This window comes from Microcebus murinus, chromosome 15, assembly GCF_040939455.1.
Source record: "Microcebus murinus isolate Inina chromosome 15, M.murinus_Inina_mat1.0, whole genome shotgun sequence".
NCBI classification, from domain to species: Eukaryota; Metazoa; Chordata; class Mammalia; order Primates; family Cheirogaleidae; genus Microcebus; species Microcebus murinus.
The window spans coordinates 56,914,517-56,927,961 of NC_134118.1; the positions used below are offsets into that span (position 1 = coordinate 56,914,517).

Below are 13,445 nucleotides of genomic sequence, written 5' to 3' on the forward strand. Positions count from 1 at the left end.
AAGTTCTACTGTGAATAACATGCTATCAAACAGCATTGCATGCTTCAGAGAAATCTTTCATGAAAGTGTCACTCTATGCAGCAAACTTCACTGTTGTCTAATTGTAAGAAATTGCCCAGCCTTTAGCAACCACCACCCTGATCACTCAGTGGCTATCAATATTGAGGCAAGATCCTCCACCAGAAAAAAGATTACAACTTGCTGAAGGCTCAAGTGGCCATTAGCAATTTTTAGCAATAAAGTATTTTTAATTAAGGCATGTACTTTTTTAGACATAATGCTACTGCATACTTAATAGACTACAGTATAGTATAAAATAACTTTATATGCACTTCAAAACCAAAAAAATATGAGACTCACTTTATTGTGATATTCAGGTTATTGCAGTGGTCTGAAATCAGATCCATAATGTTTCCAAGGTGTGCCTTTATTTAAAGTTCAAAAATTCAAGTAGTTACTCAAAGTGACCATAGCAATATAACCATAGTCTATAAGCTTTGAGAAGTACAGAAGGGCATAAGCAGGTCAATAATATATGTCAACTGTATCATTAGGCTTTTTGTCCCTTCTAAATATACCAAGAGATTGACTTAATGGGGAAGTTTCTTGGTTTTCTCTTAATATCATGTTATGGATGGCCTAATATGACTATAATTAATACTAAGAATGCATTAGCCTATAATTTGCACATTTATTTTAGTTGCTTAGAAAAACTATTTGACTACTAACATTAGTTTTTTGACATTGAAATGTTTCTGTAAAGAGTAATTACAAGTAGTTCAAAGACGAATTCATGATATCTAAATAAGGTAACATATAGCCATGTTTATACAAAAGAAAGCAAACATTTAATGTAATCTTCTACTAGTTAGGTTTTTCCATCGTGAAATTTAAGAAATTACTGCATTTTTAAACACCCAGGAAATATACAAAAATTACACTACACCAATGTAGGGGATTTATGCAAACCTGTTCGTGCAGAATTGCAAGCACTTCAAATCTGTCAAAATGAATAAGCAAGACAAAAGAAACATTACACTTCTCCTGTCTACATTAATAGAATTCTCACAATGTGCTTATATTAATAAATTTTATAGGAACTCTATTGCTTTCCTCTACTGGTTGTATTTAGATATTCAGAGACTATGATTGTTTTTTTTTCAGCAAATCAGGAAATAGTTTTTAATAAGAGAATAAAGTATACTTTCAATAGTCCTTATTACCTTTTTAAACTAATACTAAAGAGAAGTTAGGCATTGTCAACATGTTTTTATTAATGGTAATTTTTAATGTTCTATTATATATGTAACATTATCATGCAAATTTTCACATCAAAATTCCCTTAAACTGTCAAAGATATCTGTACATCATACTGTACGGATCCCTCTTTAAAGAACCTCAACATACACTATTCATTGTGCCCAAAATGACTTGATCTTTGCTGGTTAATATTGCTACTTAATTGTATTAATAGTGTTCTCAACAGCCAAAGTTTACTTCTTTCAATTTACATATTTTTAGTACGGTACCATCTTCACCCAAATAAATTCCCTAAGAGCAAACAGCTTAGATTTTAAAAGACTAAATATTCCTAAATCCATTGGTCCAAATGTCCGATTCAGTACCATATATGCAACCAATAATGCATCAAGAGACGCAGTGTGGGGCAGAGTTGGCATAGTTTTTAATCTGGCAATAGCTATGCTGTTGTCTATCAAATTTTCTAAATTCTAAGTGTTTAAAGGCTTACATTTAAGCAAATCTTAGCAAAACCAGAATTAACTTGTTAGGGGTCTAGTTTCAGAAAGATATTGCCTGTAAGGCAAATAAAGCATAAGGATAGGGAGGAGCAGTGCTATAATCTGGAGTGGAAACTGTAAATGAAGATGAGTATCCCCAAAGTTTCAGTTAATGGCTTTCTCAAACAGCATCAACTGGGACCTTATCCCTAATTATTCCAGTAATAGCTATTTGTTTCAAATTTAACTATTGTAAACATACTTCTTTTAAAAAAATATAATTTTGCATGGCTAAAGTGAAACTATTTGTTCTAAAACACTACTTTAAATATTTAAAAATATAAACTTGGTAAACCCTGTGGAGATGTATAGTTCTTATACAAATGAAAAACCAGTACAAATTTGCAAATTAAGTGCATACTCAAAAGAATTTGAATTAATAGTAATAGGTATGACAAGTATTTTGCTGAAATTAAGTTCTTATCCATTAACAGCGTGGAACTTGGTACAGATGCCTATACTACCTGGGTTCTAGACTTAATGCCATTTACCAGTTATTTGAAAACTTTTCTAAGTCTCAACTTCTTCATGTATAAATGGTGTTCCCAAATACAAAAAGAATGCAGTTTTACATAATGGTAGGTAAATATACGGTAATCAGAAGTTTTGTTTAGATGTAGTGCAGATGACTACAAATCTAAGTACTTACTAAAATATAAAGCTTACTGGTAATTGTTACACATTAAACAGTTTGTTAATAAAATCTTGTAATTGGTTAAAAACAGAAATTAATTCCTTAAAATGCATTTATGGATGGCCTCAAAAAATCATGAAAGTCTTTTGAGCCAAGTTACAAAAGACATCTTTGGTTAATGAAAACGACTGAATCCAGGGCAGAGAACTGAAAGAGTTTATTCTCAGTGCAATGTTTCTAACTAGGCTTACAAATTAGAATTATTGGATAGAATTTTCAAAGTACACATTTCCAGGCCAAATCCCCAGAGAACCCCACTCACCAGGGCACCGAGTTGGTTGCCAAGGCCTGGGCAAGTACATAAAGAATGGCCATTCAGTGTCATGAAGATGAACACTCCAGCCAATGCTCATTGGAGGCACAGGGGAAACAGGATAGAAAATTAAAAATTCATGCTTTCTTTGTCTTTTATGTTGCAATAACTGCCCTAGCCAAACATATACATGAGAAATAATTTAGCTGCTTTTCTAAATGTGTTGTGCTATTAAATTTTAAGACAAAGAAAGTTGCCAGTGAAAATGTTCTTCCTGTACTTAAGAATTTAGAGTCACCAAGAGGGAATCTAAAATAATGATTAAACTCTCCTTTCTTTGGTTTTATGAGCTGCTAAATCACTAACGCCTATAGGAAAATTTCACACTTTGTCATTAAATGTTATGATGCAGCCTTTTCTCGAGTGATAATCCATTAATAAGAAAAAAAAAAGAACTCGGGAATGTTAATTCATTTTGCTCTGAAGATGCCTATGAATTTAAGCCATACACAAAGTTATTCAAGATATATAAGGAATAAATGTTTTATTTGACCACTTACCTGATGATAAAAAGCCTACATTATTTTTTAGGTGCTAATATTACAGCTAATATTACAAATAAATATGTTTTTAAATCATTTATTCATATTTTTCTAGAATTTATATCTGAATATTTAATTATTCCTTCTATTCTTACAAGCTATTTCATCTGAGTTTAGCTAGGATTATCTGGCCCCTTCTGCTATACCCTTATATTTATTAAATGGTCTATTCAGCAAGATAGAATGTCAATATTGCATACTTTACTGGGCAATATACTCTTGAACAAGCAAAAAGAGAAAATAAGGGTCAATCTGAACTGCCCTGTCAATATGCTAAAATTATACCCTTCAAAGGAATGAACTTTATGGCATGTGAATTGTATCCTGCAAAAGCTCTTAAAAGATAGGTAAGAAGCCTTTTGCAATTAATGTCTATAGAATAAGAAAGTGAATCTTATTTCATATAACTTATTCATTTGGAAGCCAAACTGGTTCCTTATAGATAGCACCTCCTTTTCTGATTTTTCCAAAGAATATTTTTAGTAATCTCTTATGGAAAATTGTCAAGCTCTCTGATTTTCACTGATATACTCTGATGCTTCATCACTTTGAAAATAGGGCATTTGCTTGTCAGCAAATCTGTAATGCTGTAACTTCAAAGACATTCAAATGTGACTATAGATTTACATTATTTCATTAAACTCAGTTTCACTTTACAACTAAGAATGTAAGAAAAACATTTGCAGAAGACTGAAGCCATCACTTGTTCTCTAAGACTCACAGAGGAGGGATAACATAGAACGTGAGAAAAGGATTTTAAAATTGGCAAAAGCTGTTGAGATCATTTCATCTGATACCTTTGAATAGCAAGTCTCAGGCCAAAGAGTTAACATTGGGGATTGGTATCCCTAATTTCAGGGTTAGTAGAGGTCTGTGATTAGAACTGAGATTTTTCCCAGCATTCACCTTGCAACAAATATGCCAATTATCCTAATTTATTTAAAGAGGAAATAGTTTAAAATCAAATGTATACAGTTCTCATTATTTTCTAATACATTTATTGTCTTTATGTAGATGCTGTTTGAAATTATATATTAAAGAAGGGTTGTTTCTTGCCCTCAATTAATTTCTAAAGAAAGGTATGGATGCTATGGTCCTATTAATTAGCTTAAATCCTGCCTGTGTCATTTTTGCCTGTGTGACTCCGGAAATTTCTTAAACTGTCTGTGCCCCCATTTCTTCATCGGTAATTTTAAGATAATGAAATTACTTCCCTCATATGGTTGTCAGATTGTTTAAATTAGATGAAGTATGAGGCTCATAGAATAGTGTCTGATACATAGTGTTCATTAAAAGAGAGCTGATGGTAGCATTAGTATTATTTAATAGTACACTGCTAAAGTTTCATTTGTTACCAACAGAACACAAATACTCAATAAACATATACACACATATAAACACAGATTACAATTTTAGAAATAAAGCTTCATTTAAAGTAGGAGCATTTTGGGCACACAGTAATAAATATCAAACTTCTTTTAGAAATCGAATCCATATTCTGATTTCTCCTTTTGGATAAAATTTGTCTCTGTTAGAATAATTAAGATAAAAATAAAGATGTTGACTTCCTTTATATATGTAAAGCTACATACATCATGGCAATTCTGATTTGAACAATTCATTGAATTATTATTATTTCACTAAATATAAATTTAAACAACAGATTTAAATAAAAATCACTCTCTAACTTTTACACAAACATGCTTCAACTTTTATAGGAAAAAAGGATTTCAATTACTCATATCAAATTATTACTGGTGGTCATTCCTGATTTGTTCTTTTGTGTAGTTTCTAAAATTTACAGAATAAAAAGCTAACCTTTTATAAAAAGAAAAATAGCAAAGCTATGTTTATTTTAAATATTTGAAATATCAAAGCTTTCAGGTTTAGAATTTTAAAAAAATATTTGACTACATAAAAAATCCATGAGAACATAGATTCTTATGTCTAGATCCTAGATTAAGAACACAGCAGGCCAGGGAGAAAGAAGAGAAGCTTGCCTGCCCTAAGGACAAAGAATGCCACTGCTGCTGAGGGATGAGAGTGTAAGCAGACCACAAGCCCTTCAGCTGCCTGCCTCCAATGAACGGGAAAGATGGGGACCTGTACTCCCTGGTGATAGGCCCATGGCCCAACCACCCTGTCCCACCAGAGCATTTCAACTGTAGCTCAGCACCGTTGTGGGAGCCCAGTCTCCAAAGGATTGAGTCATTGCAACCACTACCACTGCCACTGCTGCTGCTGCTGCCAGGCCAAGGAGGGAAGCCAGATGCTTCTATGTGCCCCAAGGACAGAGACCTCCACCTGCTGCTGAGGGATGGGGGTGCTAGCAGACCATGCACCTCACAGCTGCTCACCTCCACTGAGAGGGATCTGTTGATATGGTTTGGATGTTTGCCCTCCCCCCAAAATTTCATGCTGAAATTTGATCCCCAATATTGAATGTGGGGCCTGGTGGGAAGTGTTTGGGTCATACAGGTGGATCCTTCATGAATGGCTTAGTGCCCTCCCCTCAATAACGAGTGAGTTCTCTCTTTATTAGTTCACAGGATAGCTGGGGAAATGTTCCCCAGCCTGGTTCCGGGCTGGTCCTATTAGGAATTGAACATGCCGTCCAGGGGCCTAGGGATTGGGGATTATCTAAACTAGTTCACCACCGCTGGCACCTGAATACTCTCCCAGGGAGCTACGGTGAGGCTGACCCAAATTGCCAGCAACTCCATCGCTAGTACCAGCTCACACATGCTGAAAGGCGGGGCCCCTCTCCCTGTCTACACAGAGCAGCAGCATTCCCTGGGGAGGAGAGGAGAGCGGCAAAGCTGTCTGCTGTGGACTGAGGGAAGAGGTTCTGCTTTCAAACCGTTTAGGCAGAGAGCTGTGGGACAGGCTTTTTCTGCAATTCTCTGTGACGCTGTGGCCTGAAGGTAGATGATAGTGTCTAAATGAACTGAAGATCATTAAGTCCTGGGACAGGGGCATGACAGGGAAGTGGATTGTATTCCTGCCAGCCTAAGACATGGAGCTGGTACATTCCTCTCCCGGCTGCCCCTGGTGGAGACAATTTACCAATTTACAAGGTGCAATTTATCAAGTGTGTCTCCCATCACGCCCATCAGGGCTAGAGCCCGCACTCATCACTGTGGTATCCGTGGGTGAGATTGGTAGTCCAGCCCCTCCCAGCTATGTGCTCCACAGAGCAGGACATTTAGGTCATTGGGCATTCCCCAGCCCAGTTCATCACCTGAGACTACAAGACCGCCTCCCAATAAACAAATACCAAACATAATATACCCGTCAGCTTCTACTGCACCCAGCTCTTACCTATAGGTGCCACCTACTGGCTTGGAGGTTGAACTGCATAACACAATATAAAACCTTTAGTCAGAAGGAAACAGTGCAGGAGCACCAAATAAGCTTCCTGAGACAACCACAATCCCAGTCTTGTAGAAGGTAGTGAGCCTGCTCTTCTACCCAGTAGATCTCGATTACAATCAGCATTTGAGAAAGCCACTACACAAAAGCTATCTATCTCATACAGAGTTGTTGCCTCCTGGAACCTCCCAAAATTGAAGACAGCCAACCAGACACAACACAAATTACAGTCACACCCTCAAGGAGGAAAAATTTAAAAAACTTAAAAATATAAAAACATCCAATCTAAATCAAAGTAAGTTCAAAATAAAAAGCAACAGCTTCTCCAGATGAGAAGGAACAAAAAGGAAAAATACTGTATGATTCTATTTATGTAAGTTACATAAAATAGTGACATTCATAGAAACAGAAAGCGGTATGGTGGTTGGCAGGGGCTGGGAACAGGGTGGAAAGGTAGTGTTTAAGGGGTACAGAGTTTCAGTTTGAGAAGATGTAAACAGTCTAAAGGTAGATGGTGGTGATGGTTATATAGCAGTGTGAATGTACTTAATACCACAGACTTATACATTTAAAATGATTTAAATGGCAAATTTTGTTATGTATATTTTATCAGAATTTTAAAAAACTCAATGCCATGGCAACACTTTTGCCATTTATATTAAACAGAAGGAATTAATTAATACAGGTGATAGTAATCTCCCAAATTGTTGCAGGAAACCTAGTCATTTTTCTTCTTGGTCATTTCTGAATATAGACAGTTATTCTCTCTTCTTTTTAAAAAAAAAATATGTTGATAAGATTTAAAACATTAAGTTCCTGTTAGAGGTCTGCTGATTTTGTGTTATTTACCTGAAATCACATCTCACTTATGCCCTCTGACCATAGCATATTTATATCAAGTATCTGATGGGTATTTATTTTAATGAAAAAGCAAAGGCTGACATATATTTGTCTAACATAGGGAGATGTACATATCATGCATGAAAAATATAATTCAAGCTACATACTATGACTCTCCCTTGGCATATTCATTCTTAAAGTATTCTAAGATTGCATAGTGCCAAACACAATATTTTCCTTTTGTCACCTCGCCAAAGTGAAACTTGACCATTGAGGTCAGAAAGGATGTACAACAAGGCATAAATAGATGAAACTTTAAATTCACTCAAGTAACGTTTGGGGCCATGAAAGTATGGAAAACATGATTGCCTTAAAAAGTACAGTTTCCAGAAAGTCTCATAAGAACTCCCCAGCATGCATTGGGCTAGAATCCAACTTTCTCTTTTTCTAAAAAAAAAAAAAGAGGTTTTGGATATTTTCCTATCTTGACATTTTAGAGAGATGTAAGGCATTGCCAAATGTCATGTGTGCATGTGGTATTTTTTTAATCATACTTTTAAAAAATCTTAATTTGCATTCAGTTTTGAGTTTTAGAATCAGAAATGTCCCAAATTCAATGGAAAGAGTTAATGCTTTTTTATCATACGTGCATGCACGCGCACACACACACACACACACACACACATCCTAACTAGAAAAATATCACAGACTACCTGGCTTCCTTCCAAAGACTCTACCAGTCAGGCTCATTGGCTCAATTCCGATTCTACTCTAAAACATCTTTTTAGTTTGCTTTTCTTTGTCTTTTTCATATTTTAACCACATAAATTGTTTACTACTAATGCTATGGAGCTTCCCTCCAAGTGAGTCAAATAAAAAACAGAGTTATTGAATAATCATGTAGCCGTGCTGGAAAAAATGACTTTCTCAATCATGTATCTTATTTCCACAAACCCACACTGCTCCCTACAAATCTGGATTTGCACTTCAGTCTATTCAAGCTCTTCTACTACAGTGAAAGACCATTTCAAGATCTTCTGTATTCTTTGCCAAAGTTTCTGTCTATAAATACTTAGCACTTCATACTGGCTCCAGAAAAATAATTTTGAAACTAGTAACAAATACTAAATTGCCTATTTAGAAAGTCTTATAAAAACTAAAACAGAAGGGGTAAAAAACTAGACTGGCAGATTTAAAGAGTTCCACACCATCAGGTAGGAAATTGCCTTTTCCCTTTCTATTCATATCTACCTACCTGAGACTGAGTAGAGCTTCCACACATTTCCCCTGATTGAAAACACTGGCACATTTGTTGGCAAAAGTCACCAAACCCAATTTTTCTATATGCTGCTTTGCAGCAGTTTCTTACGTGCTACTTAAGGAAAGGTGAATGTTATAAATGTCTGATTATAAATGGCAATGGTCACCCTTGAGTTTCCCCTATAAGAAACTAGAATCTTTTTCATTTCAGCAATCTCTCATTGAACTCAACTGACTCTGAACAACAAAATAACTTAACTTTCTATGATATATGGTTTAAAAATTAGTTACAGAATGTATTCTTTTCCCCCAACCTGATATTTAAACTATGTATAAAACCTCTATAGGAAACAGTTGGTGATTTCTCAAAGAACTAAAAATATAACTACCATTTGATCCAGCAATTCCACTACTGGGCATCCACCAAAGGAAAAGAAATCATTACATCAAAAAGATACCTGTCCTTGTATGATAATCACAGCACTATTGACAATAGTAAAGATATAGAATCAACCTAAGTGTCCATCAATGAATGACTGGATAAAGGAAATGTGGTATAACATACAATGAAATACTATTCAGCCATAAAAAAGAATGAAATCATATTATTTGCGGTAACATGGATGGAACTGGAGGTCATTATCTCAAGTGAAACAACTCTGAAACAGAAATTCAAATACCACATGTTCTCACTTATAAGTGAAAGCTAAAACATGTGTACACATGGATATAGAGTGTGAAATGATAGACCCTGGAGATTCAGAAGAGTGGGAAGGTGAGGGGGCGTGGATAATGAGAAATTGCTTAATGGGTACAGTGTACACTAACTGTGTCATGGATACACTAAAAGCATAGCCTTCACCACTACACAATATATGCTCATAGCAAAATTGCACTTGTTCCCCTTAAATTTATATAAAATAAATAAAAATAAACTATGTTTATTTAAATATAGACTCATGCATATTTTCATACATTCCATAGTTCTTAGCACATTAGTAGGTGCTTAAAACATACACAATCCTTTACTTTCCCCGATTAAAGTACAGACTCTGGAACCAGAACACCTGGGTTCAAGTCTACTTCTGACACTTGCAAATTGTGTGACCTTTGGAAAGACCCTCCAGAACTTTTATGTCTTCATTTCCTCATCTGTAAAATGTAATGTGTTTCACAGAATTTTTATAAACATAAAACGATTTACTATATATGAAGTGTTTAGGAAAGTGTCTGGCAAATACTTAATTCCTAGCTCTTCCAAAAATTGGTTCAAATCAATATTATCTGAAAGAATTGTTATTGGTAGATGATGCTTTGTAGAGTAGTATGGTAAAAAGATTAGATGTCATTTGATACATACTTGCTATGTTAAAAATAAAGAGGAAAATGTTCTAGTCTACTTATATGTTAAGGCATTTCTAATGTTTCCCCTACTAACTCTAGACAAATATTTATTTTCCATTTTCCTTTCTCATATCCTTTATTTTTTAAATCTACTCACTTTCTTCTTTCCCTACAACTAATAACTATGTTCAAACGATAGTCATAACTCTCCTAGCTTACTGCAACAGTCTATTAATCCTGGCAACCAATCTTGCTACCCTTAAATATATAATAGCTCTGGTCAGAAATAACAAGACTCTATTGAGACTATTAGGAATAGATATGATGGCATGAATAAGAAATATAATAGTAAAACTGATAAGACTTGGCAATTGATTTACATATAGGGAGCAAGAAAGAAAAAAGAAGAAAAGTCTACTTTATTAAGTTGAGGTTTTGAGCTTGAATGATGATGTTCAATATGCAAAGTGAGTCCATTCTCTTTTGGGTAACACATCTAAGATTATGGCTACTTTCATGAATACCAAACTCTGAATCTAAATTTTTAACTAAACTACTCTGTTGTGTGTTGATATGTGATCTGGGGATCACATATCAATCTGCCTGCTGGATATTTCCACTGGGTGTCTCAAAGTGACCACACATTTAACAGAACCCAAACTAATTTACTCTCTTCTTGTCATGTTCCCCACTTCAATGCTCCGGAATTCCCCATCCACTTAGCTGTTCAAGGCAGAAACTGAGTCATTGCCTTTGCCACTTCCATCATCTTCCAGTTCATCACCAGAAAATACCAGTAGTATCTCTTCAACACATCTCAAATCAATGCATGTACCTCCAACTTCACTACCAACTGTTAGTTCAGGGCCCCATATTCTCAATGATGAACTGCTAAGACCACAATGCCCAACCTCTACCTGGTTTCTTTGCATTCACTCTTGGTTCCATTTAACTAGAAGGTTTTTAATGAAACATAAATATGACACAACCAATAATTTGATGAAAAGTCTCAAAAGTCTGAATTCTCCTTTTGTTATGAGAAATATCAAACTTTTAACCTTACTCTGGGAGCTTTTCTCACTCATACCCAGGCCGACTCTCCCGGGTCCTCTCTTACTTCTTTCCTTTCAGCACCTCATTTGTCAGTTCAGTAAATGTCTCCTTCTTCAGTTACTCGGCAGCGTTTTGTGCTCTCCCACCTCAGGGCATTTATGCATGCTATTCTTTTCTGTTTGGAACTCCGCCTCCTGACCATTGAACTTTGCCTAATTAATTTCCAGTGATCCTTCAAGTCGCAGTTTAAATATCACTTCCACAGAGACTGCTTTAGTGACCCACAGCCTAATTTAGGTTCCCTTCCCATATATTCTGAAGGTCCTCTGTTTTTTTCCTCCTTATTATATAATCATCGTACTTTATTGAAATGCTTTGTTAATATCTGGCTTTCTTAAGAGACAGGCTGAACATGAAGTGCACTGGGGGCTAAATTTCCAGGTGGGAATTTCCAGCCTATAACCAGACTATGATGCTGAAGAAATGCAGAGACAGAGATAGTGATCAACATAAATGTGACAGATGATGCCATAAGATTGCTAAGGAGACAATGCAGAGAAAGAGAAGTCCAAGAAAAGGTCTTTGAAAAAAACCTATATTTAATTTGTATCAGGAGAAAGATTGGGGGAGGGGGAGAGAAGAGAAAGAGAGAGAGAAAGAGAGAGAGAGGGAGAAAAGAAGAAGCAGAAGGAGGAGGAGGAGGAGGAGAAAGGAAGAGAGAGAGAGACAGAGAGAGAGAGAGAGAGAGAAGGAAAGAGAGAATGAGAACAGTAACAAAAGACAAAATGAGTTTCAAGAAGGACCACTGACAACTGACAACTGTTTCTGCTCATTTTTGTATCCCTAATATCTACAATGATGCTTAACACACAGTATATTCTAATTAAATATTTGTCAAATGAATGACCAGTGTTAAAAGTTTTCTAGGAAATATCAATAGGGAAACATAAATGAAACACTAAGTAAGCCTTTCTGTTAACTAAATAGTGATGATGACATAAGTAATGAATATAATAATCCACAATCTTTGCAATTCTAAAAACTTTAGTTTTTTTTGAAAAAAAGTAAAGTGTATTGCTATAGAATTTTAAAGAAATAAAAAAGAAAATTATTAAACAGGTAAAGTGATATGACTTAGTCTAAAACTAAATTTTAATTTTAGGACTCCACTCCCAATGTATCACTCTAAAAGAAGGGGCAAAATAAGAATTATAGGTGAATATGAGTATCAAAATGTACTTACAGATATACTTCTATTTTCTTCTCTCAAACTAAGAAAGTATATATAGATATACACAATAAATCAATTTTATAAATATATTTCTTTATTATAGCTGACTTTCTTTGAAATTAGGCATTTATTTCTGTCTAAGGACAAACAAAAATATGCATATAGTTTGCCTTATAGCACTTCCATTACTGTAAAATCTGATTTGATTATTTCAGTCTTATTTCTTTGTATTTTTAACTATAGGAAAAATTTCTTTTTGCTCAATTGGAGAATTTTTTTTCTAATAAGCTCTAAAAGGTTTACAACCTTTATATAAACTATCCAAATAATGTCAAGCTAGAAAAAGATTTCTTTGACATGATCATAGTATTTGGATCCCCTCACATGTGTTTCATAGAAATTCTCTTGTATCTATTTCTCTTTTTCTTGATCAAGTTCTTTATTCAAATGAGAATATACAGCTCAATGAATTTTCCTTATCAATAGCAATTTTGGACCTTTTACTGATATTTTACTAATAATTTAAATTTATATTGTATTTAATCATGCAATAAAGATCAACAGTAAATCTGTATATCTCCAGACCCATTTCTAAACTGAAGGATTTGTCTAAGCAATTATTCATTTGTATATTCCAGGAAACTTTATCCTTTTTATCCCTGTTATCAAAAGAGAGGAATCATTTCTTTTCTAAGTCATACCACCAAACATCTTAAAATTACTATTGTCATAATGGTATCTCTATCTATTTTTTCAACCAATATCTTTCAATGTATACTTGATGTCTGGCCAGGTTCTCAGAATATGATGCTTGACAGCCAATGATGCTTGCCTTTAAGCAGTTTACAAACTCTTGTCTTTTTGAAAAGACATATATAGTCTGCATTTCCCTAAGGGTTGAGAAAGGGGAAAAATGTGACTGTGTAAACACACACATGCTGTTAATCAATAACTATGGTAATAGAAGAGTCAATATAATGAAATAACAATGGCAAAA

General features: G+C 34.7%; 1 protein-coding gene across 2 annotated transcripts in view; it reads right to left on the reverse strand.

The window, feature by feature from the left end:
• Positions 1 to 13,445, reverse strand: part of FAT4 (FAT atypical cadherin 4) — a 157,490-nt gene that overhangs the window by 96,828 nt on the left and 47,217 nt on the right. The window lies entirely within an intron of this gene.